Genomic DNA, 21,516 nt, shown 5'->3' with positions numbered 1-21,516 from the left:
GCGAGATATCTCGTCAAAAGCGTTGATCGGCTAGTACCGGGTCGCGAGATATCTCGTCAAAAGCGTTGATCGGCCAGTATCGGGTCGCGAGATATCTCGTCCAAGGTAACGAAAGGGTTAATGGAATTCGGGAGAATTTCGGGTGCTCGGAGTGAATAACTACTCGAAGAGTCCTCGAAGCCATGGCGAAAATTTCCGGAGTAATCGGTACAAGCGGGACGAGGTACATCACCCAGCGAGAAACGGGTACAAGGGACAAAACCAAAGGGCAATAATTATTTGGCTCTTCCTCGTATACCCGAGGACCGAGAGCGCCGTTGACCGGGAAACGGTTACCGAGCGTTGCGTTATTCGGCGTAAACTACGGCGGCGCAAAAAAAGTTCCGGATAATCCTCGAGGCAGTCCCGTTTAGTCGTGAAAACGTCGCCGGACGGCCGTCCGACCACTTTGTCGGTAGAATGCCGAGCCCTAACCCGTATCCGAAGCGCCGTAATGTTTGGGAGTTTTTCGTGATGTTTGGAAGAGGGTCAGAGGACGGGCCGAGGAAGGATCTCGTCGGCTCCCCGCGGGGTCGGACGACCGCGGAGAAAGTGTCCAGGAAACGTCGAGGGGAGTTCGAGGGGAGTTCCAGGGAGGGAGGGAGCGAGAGGGAGCAATTGGTAATCGAGGAATCCGGGAACGGAGAACCGTTCGGTCGGTTGCCACAGACGCAAGGTCATTGTCCTTAGGGGGATCAACGACCCCACGAGAAGGGATGCCGTGGTGGGGATACACGCCCCGTCCGTGACGTCGGCGTCACCTCCGCCGGGTCCGTTGCGGAGCCCGGCGAGGGCGTCTCTCCGCATCGCGGCCGAGACTCGCCGAGACTCGCCGAGCCTCGACTCGACTGCGCTCGGAATTATTTCTAGGGTTAGGAACGAGCCGACGAGACCGAGTGCCAGCCCAGGCCCGCCGTCGGGGAGGCGGGTACCCACACACGACTCGGACCTAGGCGGAGTGCGAGGGAGAGCGACGAGGCCCTCGTTGGTGCCCAAAGAGAGTGCGCCGGGGGTGTCGCCCGCGAGGGGCCGACGAGCCGCTCCTTATATCCGGATCCGAGAGGGAACCCTCGCTTCGTCAAAACCTGACGCCCTGGAGGAAACCCCGGCGCGATGTCTCGCGATTACCCGGCCCATGGGAAAACGACCCACGTGTATTTCGAAGCCCTTGGGTGGTGGCCATTGTCAACGACTCGCGGATGACGGATTTCAAGATTTTCTGTCTGGCGGATTATTCGAAGATAGGGGCAATTATCTCTTAAGGTTACGATATTAACGAAGGGGATCCTCCTGGATAATAAAGGACTTACCGAAGCGTTGGACTTGCTTTGTTTTCTGGCGTTATTTCGTATATTAGACATTGAATTACCATTTGTGAGTACGCGGTAGGGGAACGTTTGTAGGACGTACGTGTAATGCGGAATAGGTTCTCGCGAAAGTCACCTTCTCTCCGCTTTACATAGCCCATACATGTTTCCTCCCCTACCCGTATTTTTAACTTTAATCGACCCGGGTCTAAGACCTTTACGATGGGAATTTGTAGTATCGCTTTTAGGACATGGATACACGTCAGAGGTCAGCTTCGGGTTCAGGATACCGACGACCAATACCCGTGCATTCCATATTTATGGTATCGATTCTGACATTACGCGATACGTTATTAAATAATTACGTGACGTATAAGTGATCATTTGGCAAATCTTTAAGTAACTTGTATTGAAATTTCGCTTGTATACGGTACAGTTATTGATCGAATAATAGCCTATCTTGTTCGGTGTAGGGTATTTACCGTCGTATATTTATAAAATATAATGACATATATACACGCGTGTACGTTTATTCCCACGAATAAATTTCCAAAATGACAACATTCATTTTTTAGTCCGAGAGACGGTTATGGTTTAGTTAGGACGATATGTAATCCAGTCCTCGTTATTCACAGGGTGAATGGTCTTTACTAAACTGTACTTTCCTAGAGCGTACGTATTACCACCCTTACTTGTATATCCAGCTTTCTCGAACCGGATTTTACGTCTTTATGAGGGATTACCCCGCGTGGCTCGTAGATTGTGAATAACAAAATTAAATTGCGAAAGTGAGAAATACGTAAACCGAGCAGAGTTAAACCCTTTACCTCGTTAAGTCTCCGTATCCAATGAAATCGTTTAAAAAGGTAATTTTAGTTAATTTTCCTCTAATGATCTTTTATTAAGAAGACCGGAATGCTTCTAGGGTAAAAGTGGGAAGAGTTGAAATTTGTGCGAATTAGCTGTCCAGAGATATTTCTAAATACAGTCATCCTTATCTCTAGATTGGAATTTCCCTTCGGTAGAATCCGTTCCTTGATAAGGCACGAGTATTACTAACGTTGGGTTCACTTTCGTGTATCCGTTCCATTCTTATTTTCACTGTTTATCGCGGTAACACTATGAGACCGATTTTACGCAGTTTCTAGGACGCGCACTTCGAGAAACAATTGCAACTTTAAGATACCATTCTGAGCGAGCACGGAGTTATCCACTATCACCTGGATGGCTACTGCCGTTCAATTCTAATTGAAATTTACCTGCTGTTAAGCAATCTAGGGCACGTTTAATTACCTCCGATTTTCATAATATACGTACACCAGCGGACATTAGTGCCTTCCCTGCGGATATAACGTTGCCAGGATAAGAAGGGAAGGCTTTCATGCCTGCCAGGGAACAATGCAGAGATAAGGGTATCGTATATCCGATTCTTTCTTTATATACAAAATAATAACTTTTTAAAGTCGATTAACATTCCACTCTTCCGCTTTTCCGGGTCTTAATCCTATTTTTCCCTCGCGCTCTTAATAAGTAACTTTGGTGAATCTTGACAAAGGCAGAGCAGTGGATGTAATCGTTGGTTACCTATTTTCAGGTAATCATAATTTCCCAACACTATGTACACCTTCTGGCCCCTTCTCCTTGCTTGCTCGATCATCCATGAGATCAACCTCTAATTTTTATCGGACCGAATCGAACCTTTCTTCCCTCCATCTTTTCCCACCTGTCGAAGTTTTATCAAAGTATCCGTAAACTCTCTGCAGCGTATTTTTGATCCATAATGGTTTCCGTGATACGTAACTCGGGTGGGAATTGTAGATTTAGGAAGTGCTTTACCACAGTCCAGTTGATTTTAAAAAGGCAGAGTTTGGGGCATGGAAAGGAAAAGAACACTCAGATTGGTCCTCCTCTCGTAAACCCCAGCTTTATTACCGGACAAGTTGTTCGCCCAAGGTGAAGAGTTCTCTTTTATCTTCGCCAGACAGCGAGCCGGTATAAAAAAAAATTCTTCTCTTACCGGGTTGATTATTACTTCACCGATGACTTTACGCCGGATGGAAAGTAATGATAAAATAATTCTAATTCTGCAATCCAAGTGAATGGCACGGCAGGGGTACAAGTACCGACTCCGTTCATCGATGCCTAACCTCGGAGATCGACTTAACCGAAGTTCAAATCGCGACGCGATGCGGATTCAAATCTCAGAAACGATAAGCCGCTCTCGAAATAGTACTCTCACGTTAAGGTGAAGTGAAACACGTCGAGGAACTTGATCGACGTCGATAAAGAAGATTTTTCTAAATGCCTACGTTGCCGACGTTCGTTTTTATATCGACAGCTATACCGAATTATATTGGGTATTGTACCAAATGGCGTACTCCGCCTGTCGTTTTCGTACAATAATTATCAAGAAATCGCAGTACAACTCTAGAAATCCTCTGGATTCGTGCTTTCTGGGGCCCTAATTGACTGCAGAGGGACCCCCTGCGCCATCTGTGATTTCCAGGTCAATTAAATTTTCACTCCGAGACCTCGTATTCCCATCGTTTTAGCATAGAAGCGTATACAACACTTTTTTTGCCCTTATCCCGTTCAAATGTGAGTTTATCGATTATCAAAGTGTTCTAAATTGTCGTAAAATTGTCCTGACCCTCATATCAGAGCGTTCGATAATTGTATACTGATCGAAATATGAGAGATCGACGCCATTTTGGTTCTGGTCTGGACTGTTAAAAAAATTTTTTGAAAAATCCAAATTTTGAATGTGTCAGGACATATCTTAGATGATCAGGAGTGATGTGTCAAAGTTTCGGACTGTTTGGTCTAATACCCTTAAAAAAAAGTGTTGTATTCGAATCGACTGGTTTGAAGGGTGTTTCACTTCACCTTAATAAGTGTAACAATGATATTCCAGCAACAAAGCTAGCCGAAGATAAGGTTATTCCCTCGACGCGTGAAATCCATGAGGTTTCACTTCGTTTTCATTTCCGGACTAGGTTTCGGAGCGTGCACTAATCGCGCTTCACCCCGCGCGCAGAAGCGTGTGTACACTTCCGCGCGGGGATAGGCGTAACCACTATCTGCTCGGCGGGCAGGAATAGATGCATCGGAGCAATAGAGAGCCGGGACAGGATAGAGCCGGGTAAAGCAGGACAGGCCGGAGAAACGTCGAGCCCAGGACACGGTAGAGTAGGGCAGGGAGCAACGCCCCGTGGCGAGTTACCCTCTCGAAGGCGCGTGAACGCGCGCGAAGGCGCGTGCACGCTCTCCGAGCCGCCGACTTCTGGGCTCGAGTCGTCCAGGTATTCGGTCTCTCGAGTAGCTCGCCGTCGAGCGGACCGCGCGATCCTACCCCTCGTGCGTCTCTCGACGTTCTGCGCGCGTCTCGTGCGAGCGCATGCGCACCCGCCCACGCGCACGACCCTCGCCGACTTTGCGACGGACGGCGGACGGCAGGGCGAGCGGAATCGCGGACAAGCGGCTTTTCATCTGACGGTCAAGTTGGTGAGTAAGCGGTCCCCGCACTTCGCCGCCGGTACCTTCTTCATTTGGAAAAGTCCGCGATGAGGCGATATTTTTTATGGTGGCGTCATGATTTTTATCCGAATATGTGTACCAACGAGAGGTAGATTTTATTTACGTACACGTTACATTTTGAGGGGAATAAAGTTATAACGTGAAAAAAAAATCTTAATTTTGACACTTTTTTCGAAGTTTTATTCGAACGTGTTATACTAATTTTAGGATACTTTAGGGACATTTGGTAATCATTTGTAACGTGAGTCATGAATTTAGTACGTATTCCTGCAGAATGTATGCATTTTTTCGATATTCCTTACGGTTTGATGTTAGTTTCTTATGGAGATCAGAAATATGGCACTTGCACGTTATAATATTAACGAGAGGATGTAACGGTGTAGAACTAAAGATTACAAATGTAGCGATGAGAAGCGACGACAAGTATTGAGCATTGCGGGGTAAATCGCGTTCAAGACATTAATCTTTTGTGTTCAAGGGTGAGCCCAAATCTACCCCCGAAATTTCTAGAGAGAAAAGTTTTGTAAATAACTAACGAGAAGCAACAAGTTATAGCTGAAAACCCACCCTCCACGAAATTCGTCACATCTGATAAAATATTACGTGTCACAGATTACCCTATCAGAAGGGAACGGTCAGCCTAAATGGTGATGTCAATTATTGCCACCTTAACGGCTTCGGAGGACCTAGTTAAGATATACTGCAGGGTTCGTAATAAAAGATAATACAGAACTGACTAATGGCAACATCTGCCCAGTTCGGCAATACTTCGAGCCCGAAGACAGCAAATAATCCAGATGAAGCATTTCGCCATATTGGATCTCTCCATTCTACACGGTAATCCTCGATATCAACAGTTTTCACCTTAACGCGTTAGTGCATTATCGATGTACACTTTACATCCATATAATGCAAGGAAAAACGAAAATTCATAGAAATATCTTCGGCTCAGTATCGGCGGTTCAAAGTTTTAAGGGGATGTCAAAGTGGCATCCGAAGAACCAATCGTCCATGAAACTATTCGCCGAACTAGGCGTGTCGAATCGTATCACACTTTATAATATGGAGGCTATAAGGAAGGTCCTGACTCTCATGAAATTTCATTTCATGTAACGAATTTTGGAAATATCTATGAAAAGATTTCTTAAGCATTGACATTTCGTAAGTTTCAGGATCTTCCTTCTATCCTTCGTATATATGAGCCGCTCAGTACACACATCGACTAACTCCACTTTTTGAAAAATCTTAAATTTAGGTGTCAAAGCACTTGGTATAGTCATAACTTTTTATATTTATAATATCTTTCCCGATTAATAGAGATTAACACCATTAAACGGCAAAATTTTTTTGGGCATAGAATAATAAGTAATTTATTTCAGAAGCCATTTTGATTAACTCCATCCTCTAATGTAAATCGTAGACGAATACCTGGCAGTATAGTATTATTGGATTATCTGTTGCGGCCGTACATCGAGGCTTTTTTTTTTGAACAGCCGAAGATGCTTTCCCCCTTTCAACAATATGAGTAATAAAATCGCATCAGCAAACAGATAGAAAGAAGCGCAATGCAGACGGTAGTTGGTATAACAGTGATCTCTCACGCTGAATGTTACTGTATACTTCACCAATATTACACGGACTACATATTTTTTGGTCTTTTCAACATTACTCCCTGATTGTTTTTAAAGAACTAAATATTATACCGTTATAATCAAGATGAGTGAAACTAATAACAATGTGGATGTGGAAAGCAGGGATGATTCTTCAATACGATTTATCAGCAGAAAGTCTGGGGCAAGAAGTCATTTATCGTGTTTCTCGGATTCATCTGATTGTCTGTCATCTGAAATGCATTCCTCCTGTTAAACATGATTACTATAAAAACTTGACAACAAATCGAAATGACGAATCCTTACATACAGCTGATGAAGAAGACATTATTTATATTGCTGAATAACTAACTCTTTATGTAATAAAAAACTTAAAAATTTAAAGACAGAATTTCACTTTATTACTTTTGTCAGTTGCCAAATCGATTAACTCCACCAGTCACATAAAAACCGTAACATTACCGACGATTATTTTTTGGCTATTCTTTCTTATTCATTTTATATACCGTTAGATGAAAACTATAACTGTATTTATGTATTCTACATTATATATTTGAATTTATATTATAATGGGAATTTTAAAAAAGAATCTACATTACTTCATCGCATTTCTCAATTTTTTGTTTTATGGAGTTAATCAATGTGTGCACTGAGCGGCTCATATATTGCACAGTTTGAATCCATTCAGTACACGCAGTTTAGAGAAGTTTCATAAGCGCGAGCTCTTTGACGTCATTTTCGCGTCCCCTTAAGAAGAAACAGGCAATGTTACAAAACAAAATAAGCTTTATTCAGCGTGCACGTATTTGACGTAAAATTTACTCGGTTCCACGATACCGTGGAAACGATAGTACACGTGCACACTAGCATCCCTAGTGGTGACGTGGCAGCGGGGCGCCCGGATCTCGACGACCACCGCTCGGCGAAAGCGATTCGCCCCGGCGTTGCGACGCCCTAACTCCCCGGATAGCCGCGATAAGGATATTTCCGTTTGCCGACCCCAGTAGCCGGGCACTAGCCTGAACGGGCGCGTATCTAAGCCCAGGGCTCGGCGGGAAACGGAACGGAACAGTCAGGGTGTTCGTGCGGTCTAGCTTAGGCGGAAAGGCCGACGGTAAGGGGGAGAAAGACTCGGCGTTGATAGCGCGAGGAAGAGGGACAGAGCGAGGTGCGGTCTAGCGACTCGTGGGTGGGTATTGAGTCTAGAGCTCGTGTTACTGGAACCATTTTGCTCTTTCTTACCTTCTACCTATTCGAAAGGTTAGGTAACCCTTAGCAAAAGATACGACGGACCTGGCGGTAAAGGAGGGAGACTAAAATTTGACAACGTGGTAAATTTGGTGAATCCTTCATTACAGATCTAGGACGATCAAATATGAGGGGAATTTTTAAAGAGAATGTCCTTTCAAGGTCGCTAGTCGGCCAACGGCCAATCTTGCCAATTATTGTCTCGTGAATTGAAATTCGAGATGAAACGGTTAGGTTTCGAATACCAACACTCAATAAACGTAAAGGAGTCTCCATCGAGAGACTTCCTATTCGTTTCGTCGACGAATGCAGTCGATCCAAGTTACGATCCGATGTTCCCAAAGGCGGGAGAAAACGATAGGAAGGAAGGATTAAGGTGAAGTGAAACACGTCGAGGAACTTGATCGACGTCGATAAAGAAGATTTTTCTAAATGCCTACGTTGCCGACGTTCGTTTTTATATTGACAGCTGTGTCGAATTATATTGGGTATTGTACCAAATGGCATACTCCACCTGTCGTTTTCGTACAATAATTATAAAGAAATCGAAGTAAAACTCCAGAAATCCTCTGGATTCATGCTTTCTGGGGCCCTAATTGACTGCAGTGGTACCTCCTGCGCCATCTGTGATTTCCAGATCAATTAAATTTTCACTCCAAGACCTCGTATTACCATCGTTTTAGCAAAGAAGCGCATACAACACTTTTTTTGCCTTTATCCCGTTCAAATGCGAGTTTATCGATTACCAGAGTGTTCTAAATTGTCGTAAAATTGTCCTGAACCTTTCGATTCTCATATCAGAGCCTTTGATAATTGTATATCGATCGAAATATGAGAGCTCGACGCCATTTTGGTTCTGGTCTGGACTGAGTTAAAAAATGTTCTTGAAAAATCCAAATTTTCAATGTGTCAGGACAATTCTTAGATGATCAGGAGTGATGTGTCAAGGTTTCGGACAGTTTGGTCTAATACCCTTAAAAAAAAGTGTTGTATTCGAATCGGCTGATTTGAAGGATGTTTCACTTCACCTTAACTCGTGGAGGAGTGCTTCCGGTTGCAGGAACCTGGGCGATATTTTTGAAGGAGCGATTTTTCAGACCGAACGCTCGCGAGAAGGTGGTGGGGAAAAAGCGAACACCCGCGAGCAATAACGTCGGTATCCGTACGCCCACGTCCACGTCGGTCTTGCACGCAAGTGCGAGGGAGGGAGATCGGAGTTTCCACTGGTGAATCGTAGGTAGGCGTGCGTATGCGTAGGTATTTCGGTCCCGCGAAGGCAGCAGCAGGACCGATATAGGAAGACGCCCGTGCAGGGTAGCGAGCTGCACGTGGAAAACGGGAGGAAGAAATGGTAGAGAAAGCGACGGAGGTGCGCGCATGGATGTTCCGATAAGGAGAAGGAAGGGAATCCGCGGCCTCCTCTCCCAAGAGCCGCTCGCTCGCCGCGCGGGGCAGGACCGACGTCCTTCCTTGCCTCGCCTTTCTCTTCGAGTCGACACCCTTACCCGCCGAATCCCCTTTCTCGTTCTCCGCGGTTCACCTGAGCTCACCTGAGCTCACCTCGACTCACCTCGACTCACCTGAGCCCGGTTATATTCGGGTTTAAAACGCCAGCCGCTCCCCGGCGCGCCGCGTCCTGCATGCTTATGGAGCCGCATCATACGGCGCGGGAATACGTCTACTGCCTGGAAGCTCGTACAAGTACAAATGAACGTTGCTATTTTACAAAGGAAAAGTCCCTAGTTCGATTTAAATCCCGTTTAAGGTGAAGTGAAACACGTCGAGGAACTTGATCGACGTCGATAAAGGAGATTTTTCTAAATGCCTACGTTGCCGACGTTGGTTTTTATATTGACAGCTGGGTCGAATTAAATTGGATATGGTACCAAATGGCATACTCCACCTGTCGTTTTCGTACAATATATATATCAAGAAATCCTCTGGATTCGTGCTTTCTGGGGCCCTAATTGACTGCAGAGGGACCCCTTGCGCCATCTGTGATTTCCAGGTCAATTAAATTTTCACTCCGAGACCTCGCATTCCCATCGTTTTAGCGTAGAAGCGCATACAGCACTTTTTTTCCCTTTATCCCGTTGAAATGCGAGTTTATCGATTACCAGAGTGGTCTAAATTGTCGTAAAATTGTCCTGACCCTTTCGATTCTCATATCAGAGCCTTCGATAATTAAGAAACTCAGACCTAGTCATTATCTGCGATGTTCAGCCTGGCGTGTCAAATTGGACAATGAATGTTGTTTTTTGAACCTCTTGAATGAGTAAAGTCAACTTTAACGAGGCCATCGGGAGTGGACGATTTTTCTTCATTTTTTAAGCTATGAACGAAACCGATTGGTTTATTTAATACAGATATGTGCATTTTTTAATATTTCACTTCGCTTGGGTCGCTTGAATTTTTTGTATATTGATCGAAATATCAGAGCTCGACGTCATTTTGGTTCTGGTCTGGGTTGTTAAAAATTTTTTTCCAAAAATCCAAATTTTGAATGTGTCAGGACAATTCTTAGATGATCAGGAGTGATGTGTCAAAGTTTCGGACAGTTTGGTTTAATACCCTTAAAAAAAAGTGTTGTATTCGAATCGACTGATTTGAAGGGGGTTTCACTTCACCTTAACATGACCGCATATTAAGTTCCACCAGGGCCTCCAGGAATTCTTGGCGATCGGTTTGGTGATTTTAGAAAATGCCTCGCCCTGTCCGTTCTTTCGAGCGCAGTTGGTTCGGCGTTACGCTTTGTTTATACGTCCCACGAGGCCCATTTTGTGGGAAAGTTGGACAGTCGAAGTACTAATCGAACCGTATATCTACATATTAATGGCGGACGTTTTTGTGAGCGCAACCCCCCTTTCCAGTTGTCACAGTTCACCTGAGCTAACCCGAGCTCACCTGTACTCCCCTGGACTCCCCTGGACTCCCCTGGACTCGCCTCCATGGAGTCCAAGTATGTCGGGTTAAAGGGCCAGCCGCTCCCCATCGCGCTACGTCCTGCATGCTTATGGAGCCGCCACGCATAATGTATAAACGCGCCCTGTTGGGAAGATTGTTTCTTCACATTTACATCCGGCGAATAAATAAATAACCGATCCTCGTCTTTCCTAATGACACGTTGATAAATCGCACGAAATTCACTTCCGCGCGTTGAACTTACTTCCACCTCGTAGCTAAGCTTCGATGAACTATCTGAGCGGATAATCCACGGTCATTGTTGCACGCTTTTTATCAATTTATATGGTAATCTAAGCTATACGATGCAAACGAGGTGGGTCTCATCTCGTAAAATTGATAAGCCGAATCGGGTTCTAAAACGTACATCTTAATACTACAAAACCAATTTACAAGTGATGCATTCCTATAAAATACAAAATATTACAGGAAAATTAAAAAAAAAAAAGAAAAGAAAAGTATTGAAACATTCCGCGATCTAAAAACTCGAAATCTTCGTCCTAATCAAGGAAACCCGAGCCAGGTATTTCTATTTACCTATTTCTAGGTAGCGGATGTTTTAACTGCTCGAGAAGTGCCGCGGCGAAAAAGTTAACCGGAACCAAAGAGCCGAACGAGCTCCGGGGATTTCTTCCGAAATCAGTCCACCCGGTGGATATCGCCGAGGCCTTATCGGGCAACGATAAAGCGAGACAATTCGAGCGTTTACTTTCCACGGTCTTTACATTCCTCCACATCCTAATGGGCGCCAAAGGCGACCACAGCGAGCGAAACCGAGATCCCCAATTTGTCCGTGCCGGCGATGAATGTGGTTATTTTTCGACTGGACATTTCCCATCGGTAGTTCCGGGCGAGGGCAAAACTGTCGAACGAGCCCCACCGGGCGATTTCCGAGGCCGGTTCGGTGCACACTCGACGAACAAGGCTCGGTTGTTCCTCGTCCCGTGCGCGTTGGTACCATCCGGTGCCACCCGGGGTCGCGGCACACGCACGTACGCGTCCGCGGCCGGCGGCTCGCGCGCGTGCGCGCGCGCGGACGGGCGCACCTCGCGTTCGTGGTGTTTTCACGTGCACCGGGTAAATACCCGCGTGGCACCACCGCGCCGCCACGGAGAGCATTAACGGCCTCGACCTACTACCGAGCGCCTTTACCGTTGCGCTCCTCGCCTCGCGACGATGGAGAAGTCGCTCGTCGCTCCTCGATACGTACCGCGCGCGCGCGCATGCCCGCGAGATACGCGTCCTACCTACGCGTCTTAAGTAACGCACTGGGAACGTTGAAAGAAAAAAAAAAGTAAGAGACCATTCATCGAGAGTCGAAAATGACCGAAGACCAGGAAATGGAGTTCCTTCCTCATCGTTGCAGCGTTGCAACCCGAAGATGATTAATTCCGAACGGGCGGGTCAATTCCGGGTCGGTTTGTCCGAAGGGACTGGAAATCGCCATTACTCCGTTAGATAATTGCCGTACTCGGTACCTTCTAAGCCACTCGAAGCTCGTCTAGCCACGGTAAAGGGGGACAGCGCTCGGGAAGCCCCTTTCACGCGTTACGTAAAGCCTCGGCGGGCATCGGGTCCATTGAAAAGGGCCGTCCGCGTCGCGAAGGCGCGTCCCGACGGAATCTCTCGGCCAAAGCCGGGCAAAGTCGAGCGGAACGCGGCTCCGGGGCCCGGAGTCGTCCGGCAGCCCGCATTGGCCGACCTAGCCGTTTCTCAACCCTTTCGAGGTTACGTCACGCCGAGGGAGCCGTTTGAGGTCAACATCCCGCTGCAGCGACACGTGTAGTCATTCTCGATGGGCCGATCCTCTTTCCCTCCTCTTTCCCGCCCTCGTCCTCGCCGCCGCCGCCGCCGCGACCGCACCACCGTCACCACCGCGCGGGCCGCCACTGCCCCGCCCCTCCCCTCCCGCTCCCACGGCCGCCTTAACCGCCGATGTTTCGCTTCGCCTCTCCTCGCCCCGCTGACTTCCCCTCGCCCGCCGCGCCGCGCTCGCGCCGTCTCGCTCCCTCCTCACCCTCTCGCGGCCATTGGCGTCCACGGATTCTTCGCCCTCCGTTTCGGGACGCCGCCCCGATTGCTCCTTTCCGCCGCGTCCTGCTTTGTCCTGCCGCTGGCTTCTCGATTCCAGGACTCGGACGCGGGTGAGTTAGGGTCGGCGTAATAATGCCTTTCTTCGGGCGGTGGTTCTTCACCGCGCCGAAAGTCAAATTGGCGGCATTCGGGGTTAAGGACCATTTTTCTTTTCGCGGTTAAGGTGAAGTGAAACGCGTCGAGGAACTTGATCGACGTCGGTAAAGAAGATTTTTCCAAATGCCTACGTTGCCGACGTTCGTTTTTATATCGACAGCTATACCGAATTATATTGGGTATTGTACCAAATGGCATACTCCGCCTGTCGTTTTCGTACAATAAATATCAAGAAGTCGAAGTAAAACTCCAGAAATCCTCTGGATTCATGATTTCTGGGGCCCTAATTGACTGCGGAGGGACCCCCTGCGCCATCTGTGATTTCCAGGTCAATTAAATTTTCACTCCGAGACCTCGTATTCCCATCGTTTTAGCATAGAAGCGTGTATAACACTTTTTTTGCCTTTATCCCATTCAAATGTGAGTTTATCGATTACCAGAGTGTTCTAAATTATCGTAAAATTGTCCTGACCCTTTCGTTTCTCATATCAGAGCCTTCGATAATTGTATATTGATCGAAATATGAGAGCTCGACGCCATTTTGGTTCTTGTCTGGGCTAAGTTAAACAATTTTTCCAAAAATCCAAATTTTGAACGTGTCAGGACAATTCTTACATGATCAGGGGTGACGTGTCAATGTTTGGGACAGTTTGGTTTAATACCCTTAAAAAAAAGTGTTGTATTCGAATTGACTGATTTGAAGGGGGTTTCACTTCACCTTAATGCTCGGCCCGGTACCGGGATAAATACACTGGCTGTCGGTGTCTCTTCCGGGATGCTTCTCCCGAGGTGGAGAAAGGGGCGTGAGCGGAGGCTTGGTTGAAAATATCAGGGGGTTATCGTTTTGGAGAGGTGATGGTTTTAGGAACCGTTCCTTTCTTAGGGTAGATAAAAACGAATCGTAATCGGCGAGGGAAACGGTTGCGTGAACCGCTGCGCGATGACCTGCGTGGTTTTGCTGCTACGCTGTTAAAAAGATTCAACGGTTGATACACTTTTAGTACCCAAGGTTGTAACACAGTTATAAATTTGATGTCTACGAAAGTGAATTAGTATACACTCGTTGCAAACCTCTAAATAAATTTACAATTTTATAACATTATGATATAATTCTGCGAAATTGTGTGGGGAAGATAGTAAATTTTATATCTCATAGTACACCCTATTTATAATTCTCGAGATGACTTTTTAATTTCATGATAATACTTTATAATTTTGTAAATATGTGCCCATAATTATGAAAGTGGTCTAAGTCATATATTTTTTGTTTCGAAATTACATTGAATTAATTTCGTTTGAAATAATATGGCGTGAAATAACTGATAAACTCATTTTTTTTTAAATTTTGACTTAGACCACTTTCATAATTATGGGCACATATATCTTCTAAAATTATTATAAAATTATAATACGCGTATTGTAAAATTATGACTTCCTTTTAATAATTTCATTACATACGTGTGTATTAAATTTTTAACACATATCTTTTAACTGAAGCTATGTTACAAAATTAATATACCATGTCTGAATAAAAATCGGATAAGTCGGGCTCTTCGTTCCGAATGGAATCGAACTTCCGAGTACATAGGCTGATGGATACAATAACTGGGGACGTTTCCTCGGGGAAGCTACGCGAACCGGTAAAATATCGGGAAGAATCGACGGAGAGAATTTATCGGCATCCTCGGAATCTTCGACTCCCTCTTCGGATCGGTTGAGGGAAGTAGGAGTACCGCCTTGATCTCTTCCCCCGTTTATCCGTTGCTTTGTCCTGGACCGTGTGGCGTAAAGCCCCTGGCTTCTCGACTCCGGAATTCTCAGGGAACACGTGCTTAGTGGAATCGTAAAAGGAAGCACGCCTAGGCGAGCATCTTTCGAAAGATCTACTTTTTTTGCTTCAGTCCCAATTCTCGGTCTCCGTGATAAATTGGAAGGATACCTAAAGATGAACCAAGGGAGCGATAATCGAACGCCCATGGAGAGAGAATCAGGCGCAATTTCGTCAATGAAAGGACGATTTAAGGGTGCAACTGGTTTCCACCCCGTGCAAAACGTTGGATCGTTAATTTACCATTAGAACATTTTTAAAATACTCAATTTATAAGTTTCAACTTCACCTACCCTCCTAAACGTTTATCGTTAACTCGATTCGGGTACGAAATAATATAAGTACGTATCTATTGGAAAGTATGAGAATGAAGAGGGATGTTTCATTGTTTTTTTATTTGCTTTCAAAGGACCGTACAGGTGTAATTAAACGGTGACGGAATTGATGTTATCAAATCAGACTACATAGGACATATATCGATATATTCGGGTACGAAATAATATAAGTACGTATCTATTGGAAAGTATGAGAACGAAGAGGGATGTTTCATTGTTTTTTTTTTTTTATTTGCTTTCAAAGGACCCTACAGGTGTAATTAAACGGTGACGGAATTGATGTTATAAAATCAGACTATATAGGACATATACCGACATATTCGGATACGAAATAATATAAGTACGTATCTAGTGGAAAGTATGAGAATGAAGAGGGATGTTTCATTGTTTTTTTTTATTTGCTTTCAAAGGACCCTACAGGTGTAATTAAACGGTGACGGAATTGATGTTATCAAATCAGACTATATAGGACATATACCGACATATTCGGATACGAAATAATATAAGTACGTATCTAGTGGAAAGTATGAGAATGAAGAGGGATGTTTCATTGTTTTTTTTTTTATTTGCTTTCAAAGGACCCTACAGGTGTAATTAAACGGTGACGGAATTGATGTTATCAAATCAGACTATATAGGACATATATCCAAGGATAGGACGCGGGGGGAAATAGTACCGGGATCGTAGCGTATCTAATTGTCGAAGCACGACTTGATGAATTCGTATTTCCCGCGGTTTGTGCCGTCCGGAAAATCCACGCTGACAACTCGGAAGACGAGATAAAAATCTGAACAAAGATCTCGATAATCGTGATTAATCTCATTGTATTCAACCTCAGGGAAAAAACGTACACCCGTTCAGGGATATATATATATATCCTGATAAATTACAATTCGTTGTTACAACTTTAAACTCTGCCCCCTTTTTTCTTTTTTCATATCTATTAAAACCGCACATTTTATTCGTATCGTTCGCAATTTTACGACACTGCGGCACAGGATTCAATAATTCCATGACAGTTACGTTGCCTCTTGTCATTCGGCCTGCGTGGGAATGGAGGATCGCAGCTTCGAAAATTTACAACCAATAATGACGCAACCCACGTGCGTATCCTGTACACTTGCCGTAGTACAGCTGTACGTACAGTCGCGTACAGAGCGAACCCCGGGTCGGTTTTTCGTCCGATGGCACCGTGGCCAGTTAGAAATCGGAACAAAATGTTTTTCCCGGGAAGTCAGCCGTAGCGAAAGGTCGAGCCCAGGCGCGTTCGTAAAAGCGCGCCGGGTAAAACGGGGTACCGTGTAACCGCGAGGACGCGTCACCGACTCGTCGACACGGGTTTCGGATTTAATCGGTGAAATTCCCCCGGGATCCCCTGGATCTTCCGTTATGCTTGAAATAAGCGGCGGTTACACCTGTTGCTTGGTGGACCGCGCGTCACCTCGCGAGGCAGGACGGCCGCGGGTTGACCGGGGTGCGCCAGCTTACGCAACGACTCCTCTTTTATTTCCGTTAATTCCCTCGTTTCCCTTTGAAGGTGGCCGCAAAAGGCGTTTCCGACTAAAGACGCATCGGACGGGAATAAGAGCGCAGGAGGAGGCGGCTTTCCTATGTACGTAGGTACGGATAATACGCGGTACGAGAGTGCGGGTGCACTCGCGTGGTCGAGAGGCTGCGTATGTGTGGAACCGTGGGAGGGCGTACATGAGTACAGGACTAGACATTAATGACTGGATACTCCTAATTCATTAACTTAACGTCCTTAACGAGTTATCGCCGAGAGTCCGATCCCGTGTGAGACAGAGGGTAGCTAAACTTATGCGGAATTACTTGGACATTGATTACCGTATATCCGTGATTCATTAACACGTTGTCCTTAAGGTAAATTATCGAGAGGCTGGTCGCTTCTTCGCTTTCTGGGGATGGATGCAGGTTTACAAATACGGCTCCGTAATAACAGGATATTTCGAGATGGAGAGCTTGATCTCGTAGAAGAGAGACGTTTTCGGGGGAATTTTTAGAATTAAGGTGATGTCGCAGCGGTTTATACAGTTTGGTTGCGCGGTTACCTACGAAGACTGAGCGAATGCTAACCTTACACTCTGAGTCGCCTCGAGGTCATCTAGCACGTAAGGTCTAGTTTTTAAGTCAAGGTTTAAACGTTCCGAGACTGAGCGCCTATTTACCGTCACTCCTTACGGGTTGAAAATCGAAACCTTAAGGTGAAGTGAAACACGTCGAGGAACTTGATCGACGTCGATAAAGAAGATTTTTCTAAACGCCTACGTTGCCGACGTTCGTTTTTATATTGACAGCTGGGTCGAATTATATTGGGTATGGTACCAAATGGAATACTCCGCCTGTCCTTTTCGTACAATAATTGTAAAGAAATCAAAGTAAAACTCCAGAAATCCTCTGGATTCGTGTTTTCTGGGGTCCTAATTAACCTGCAAAGGGACCCCCTGCGCCATCTGTGATTTCCAGGTCAATTAAATTTTCACTCCGAGACCTCGTATTCCCATCGTTTTAGCATAGAAGCGCATACAACACTTTTTTTTGCCTTTATCCCGTTGAAATGCGAGTTTATCGATTACCAGAGTGTTCTAAATTGTTGTAAAATTGTCCTGACCCTTTAGTTTCTCATATTAGAGCCTTTGATAATTGTATATTGATCGAAATATGAGAGCTCGATGCCATTTTGGTTCTTGTCTGGGCTGAGTTAAAAAATTTGGTTGAAAAATCCAAATTTTCAATGTGTCAGGACAATTCTTAGATGTGATCAGGAGTGATGTGTCAAAGTTTCGGACAGTTTGGTCTTTTACCCTTAAGAAAAAGTGTTGTATTCGAATTGACTGATTTGAACGAGTCCAGTCACTAGACTCGTTGATCTGAAATACATGAATTGGTTCTGCTCATAGATAAGAGTACGTTCAAGGAACTCTTGCCATTCCACTTCTATTTCACATCTCCATTCCTGAAGTGACCTTAATCAAATCATGGACTAATCAACGAGAGATGTCCGGGAAGTGAAATCTTTCGGTTTCGAAAACGCGTAATACCTTAACGAATTTATTTGTCAAGATCCTCAGTGTAAGGATGATTTGCAATTGGTTGTTACCACCTATTGCGACAGTTTGACCAATTTTAGCTGAAATTTTAACACGGCACCTACGTAACTCACGAAGTGGGGCGGACGGAAAACCGTCCGGATCATTATAATCTAATCGATGTTTCACAATACCTTAATCCCCGTTGACTTTTGAGAAGTTTCGAGCCTCCGTGTCCTCTTTTCGATAAGGCATTATCGCTCGGAGCCAGGGGGATCCGCTGGGAAATTGGGGACGCTCCTTCGAAGAGGGTCGGCCCTTCCGGAGCCCGAACTCTGACTCCCACGTTCCTGCAATAATTTCTTCCGCATTTACATTCGAGGGACTTACAATGTCCCCAAATTGATTGTCAATAGCGACGCAAAAATAAGCCCGGTAAAAACGCACGCATAATAAATTTAGTAAAATTACAAAGTCTCATCTCGTCTCAAAGTGGGCGAATAAAATGTTCCCGTTCTCACGTTACCATTGTCCTAGTAATCTGCAAAGTAAAAGGAAACGAGTAGAGTAAAATTTGAGGATTCAAAATGAAATCAGTGGCATGCGTCAATCTATTCCATGAATCTACGATTTACCAATCGACCCGATCGCGAAAGATAATCGATAGCGCCGTTCGAGAGACTCTCTCCCCGTCGAAAGGGGAAATAACTCCTCGACGGCGGACAAAATACGGGCGACATTGAATGGGCAAAGCTAAATATATAGATTCCTAGAATAATTAAAGCGAGCCACCTGGAGGAAAATGCATGACCAACATTGGTAACCCTGTCGCCCCTGCGCTATTCGCGCGGGTGACAAGCATACTTGTTTACCAGTCGAGGCGGTGCGCGCGCACGGTCGCGGGCAAATAGAACGTAGAAGCGCTGCGGCGCTAAAGCTAGAACGAATGGCAGTCTCGCTACGGCGAAGCCAAGGACACCGTAGAGACGCGCCGGAGGAGTCAAATCATCGCGACTCCCCTTTACCCCCGACCCACATCGTCTCCCCCGAGGGATCCACCCGAGAGCAGCCGAGAGAGACTCCGCGGCGATCGCTCGCCTTCCCGTTGCCGCGTGGGCCGCGTCACCGCGGCGTCGCCATCCTCGCCCCGAGCGAGCCTCCCCGTCCGGCCGTAGGAGCGCGGCCTACTTTACCGACCGCGCCGCGACGGAGTTCCCTCGTTTCCCCTCGTTCCTTTCGCCCGAGAAAAAATGCCCGGCAGGGGACCGGGCTCCCTGTCCCTTCGACGCCTCCTCTTTGATCCCTCGCATTGACTCGGCAACAAATGCCGCGTCAGTGTTTAAATTTACCCCGAGGTGAATTAATTTTATCCCGCGGACCGGGGGCAGCGCGAATCGAAACTCGCGGGGCAGAGAGTCGGGAGTACGATGGTCCGGTTAAAATGAATCGGTCCTCGGTTCCTTCGCCGCTGCTCGTAGGAATCGGTGATGGATATCGTTACCGTGCGTCGAACGTCGAACGGGAGAGCGTGGTCGACTCTAAGGGGGAGAGATTTACGGATACGCTATCACTGTATTTTATCACGAATTCCTGGGATGAATTTTCTCCCATAGACGTCCGCCCACGCGGCGCTCGCGATCGTCGCCGGGGATTCCGGGAGGCGCGCGTTCTCGCCTCGGCCTCTCGGAGCCCGGGCCGTCGGGGGCAGCGCCGCTTGCGGCTCGCGAACGCGGCACTGGCCTCGCTGGTGCCACCGAGTACCGTCTGCCACCGTTTGTTTCGCTAAGTCGCGCGAGCAGCGGCAAGAGAGTGCCGCGAAATCCCGCGCATGCGCGCCCCGCGAGTGCGAAAGCGCCCCGCGTATGCGCGACGCCGGCGATCTCCGGCGATTTCCACCGCGCCTCGATCGTTCCTCTCCGTCGTCCGCGTTCCAGGGAAAACCGGTCGGAAAATTACCTGCGAAAAATACGAGCGAGGGAGAAAGAGAGGGGGGTCGGAGGAACGACGCCATATTAATTACCCGCGCCCCGCTGAATCTTTAAATCATCGTAACCTTTGATCTCGAAGCCGCGAGAGCACCTGGAGAATTCAGGAAGGGGCAGCGATTCGCCGCAGCCGAGAGTCCAGATGGTCGATAACACCCCGTTCTTTCCTTTTTATCCGGGAATTAACGTTCGATGCCAATCCCTCCTTAAACGAAGGAAGGGAACGAGGTAAATCATCCGTTGTTGGGTCGACGTTTAACTTCGAACGCATCAGCGAAGAGGACGCGCCAGACGCGGTAGAGGGGCGTCGCGGCCGGCGTCCTCGCCGCGTCTCCGTAAGGATTACGGATTACGCAGTACCGAGGAGCGTCGCGCGCGCACGTGTGCGCTCACGCACGTGGGCGAGAGCCTACCGCGTGCGCGCGCGCGCGCACCCCGTTCGCCTCGACGGGACCGACCGACCGTTGGGCGACTCCCTTCCTTTCGTTTTCGGTGAATCGCGCCGAGGCGATCGCGCGAGGTCCCGCGATTCGCGGACGACGCGCCGTCGATGGCGGCGGCCGGCAGGCGCTCCCTGGGAGCGCCGCGAAACGACGCCCGACGTGCTCGGAGCGCGCGAGCGCCGTTACCACTCGGGCAGCGTTGCCAACTTCCGACGTCGCGAGCCGTCGGCGCTGCCGCGAAGGAACCGCGAGTTGGCAACGGGGGACGCGCCGGGCCGCGGCGGAGCCACCCTCGAGCCGGCCCCGGCCGAGAGAGCACGTGGCCGCGGAGGCTCGCGGGATGGGCGGGGGAGGAAGGGAGTCGGCCTTATCACGGCAGGGTGGTTGGAAGAAAGAGGTTGGGTCGCGGCGGCATTCTAGAGAGCCGCCGGTTCCGCGGCACGCACGCGAGGGAGAGGGAGGGCGAGCGAGCGAGCGACGCGGCGGCGGCAGCGGCGGCGGGGACGGGCGCGCGGGTGGCCGTCGAGGCGGAGGGGTTACGCGGCGGATAGGAGGGTAGGTGGGTAGATCGGGAGGGAGGGGGAGAGCGGGAGCGACGCGCGCGCGCGCTTGGTCGGTCGGTCGGCCGCTCGCTCGCGGTGGTAGGATCGCGGGAGGTTGCGAACGCGGTGGTTCGGTTGAACGAGGGCGCGCGAACGGACGGGTGTCGCGAGCGCGGCGAAGCGGTGAAGGGGCCGTGAACGGAAGAGATCGGCCGCTCGCTCGCCGGGCGTAGGCGAGGTTCCGTAACGACCGTGCGGTGGCGCACCAGGAATTCTCGGCTCCCGGGGGCCCGGGCCGTCTCTCCCGACTGTCTGCCTCGACTTGCTGACATGGCGTCCTAGCGCTGCACGGCCGAGTCGCACGTCCCCGCGGAGGCTCACCCCGAGAGGATAGGGCGCACCCCGAGGATGACAAGGTAAGTCGACCGTGCCGGAGGGAGCGGT

At 47.8% G+C, this 21,516-nt stretch overlaps 2 protein-coding genes across 4 annotated transcripts in view; one reads left to right on the top strand and one right to left on the bottom strand.

Annotated features, from left to right (window-relative positions):
- The window catches only part of LOC105704026 (coiled-coil domain-containing protein 39), a 25,207-nt gene extending 5,420 nt beyond the window's left edge, over positions 1-19,787 (bottom strand). Inside the window, exons 1-3 of the mRNA XM_012432870.2 lie at positions 18,918-19,787; positions 18,574-18,643; positions 18,297-18,452 (exon numbers count right to left, since the gene is read on the bottom strand). The gene's annotated coding sequence lies outside the window, so the exon portion shown is untranslated. The remainder of the gene's footprint in view (positions 1-18,296; positions 18,453-18,573; positions 18,644-18,917) is intronic.
- A 1,400-nt stretch (positions 19,788-21,187) lies between these two features.
- The window catches only part of LOC105701571 (protein tramtrack, alpha isoform), a 51,606-nt gene continuing 51,277 nt past the window's right edge, over positions 21,188-21,516 (top strand). For 2 of the 3 annotated variants that reach the window (XM_012428811.2, XM_012428460.2), the window contains exon 1: positions 21,188-21,488. The gene's annotated coding sequence lies outside the window, so the exon portion shown is untranslated. The remainder of the gene's footprint in view (positions 21,489-21,516) is intronic. The other variant, XM_012428898.2, reaches the window with a different exon arrangement.

The sequence above is a fragment of the Orussus abietinus genome, unplaced genomic scaffold (assembly GCF_000612105.2).
Source record: "Orussus abietinus isolate OABI.00-Male unplaced genomic scaffold, Oabi_2.0 scaffold358, whole genome shotgun sequence".
NCBI lineage: Eukaryota > Metazoa > Arthropoda > Insecta > Hymenoptera > Orussidae > Orussus > Orussus abietinus.
The sequence above is the reverse complement of the archived record's forward strand: the minus strand, read 5'-3'. Positions and strand labels throughout refer to the sequence as shown.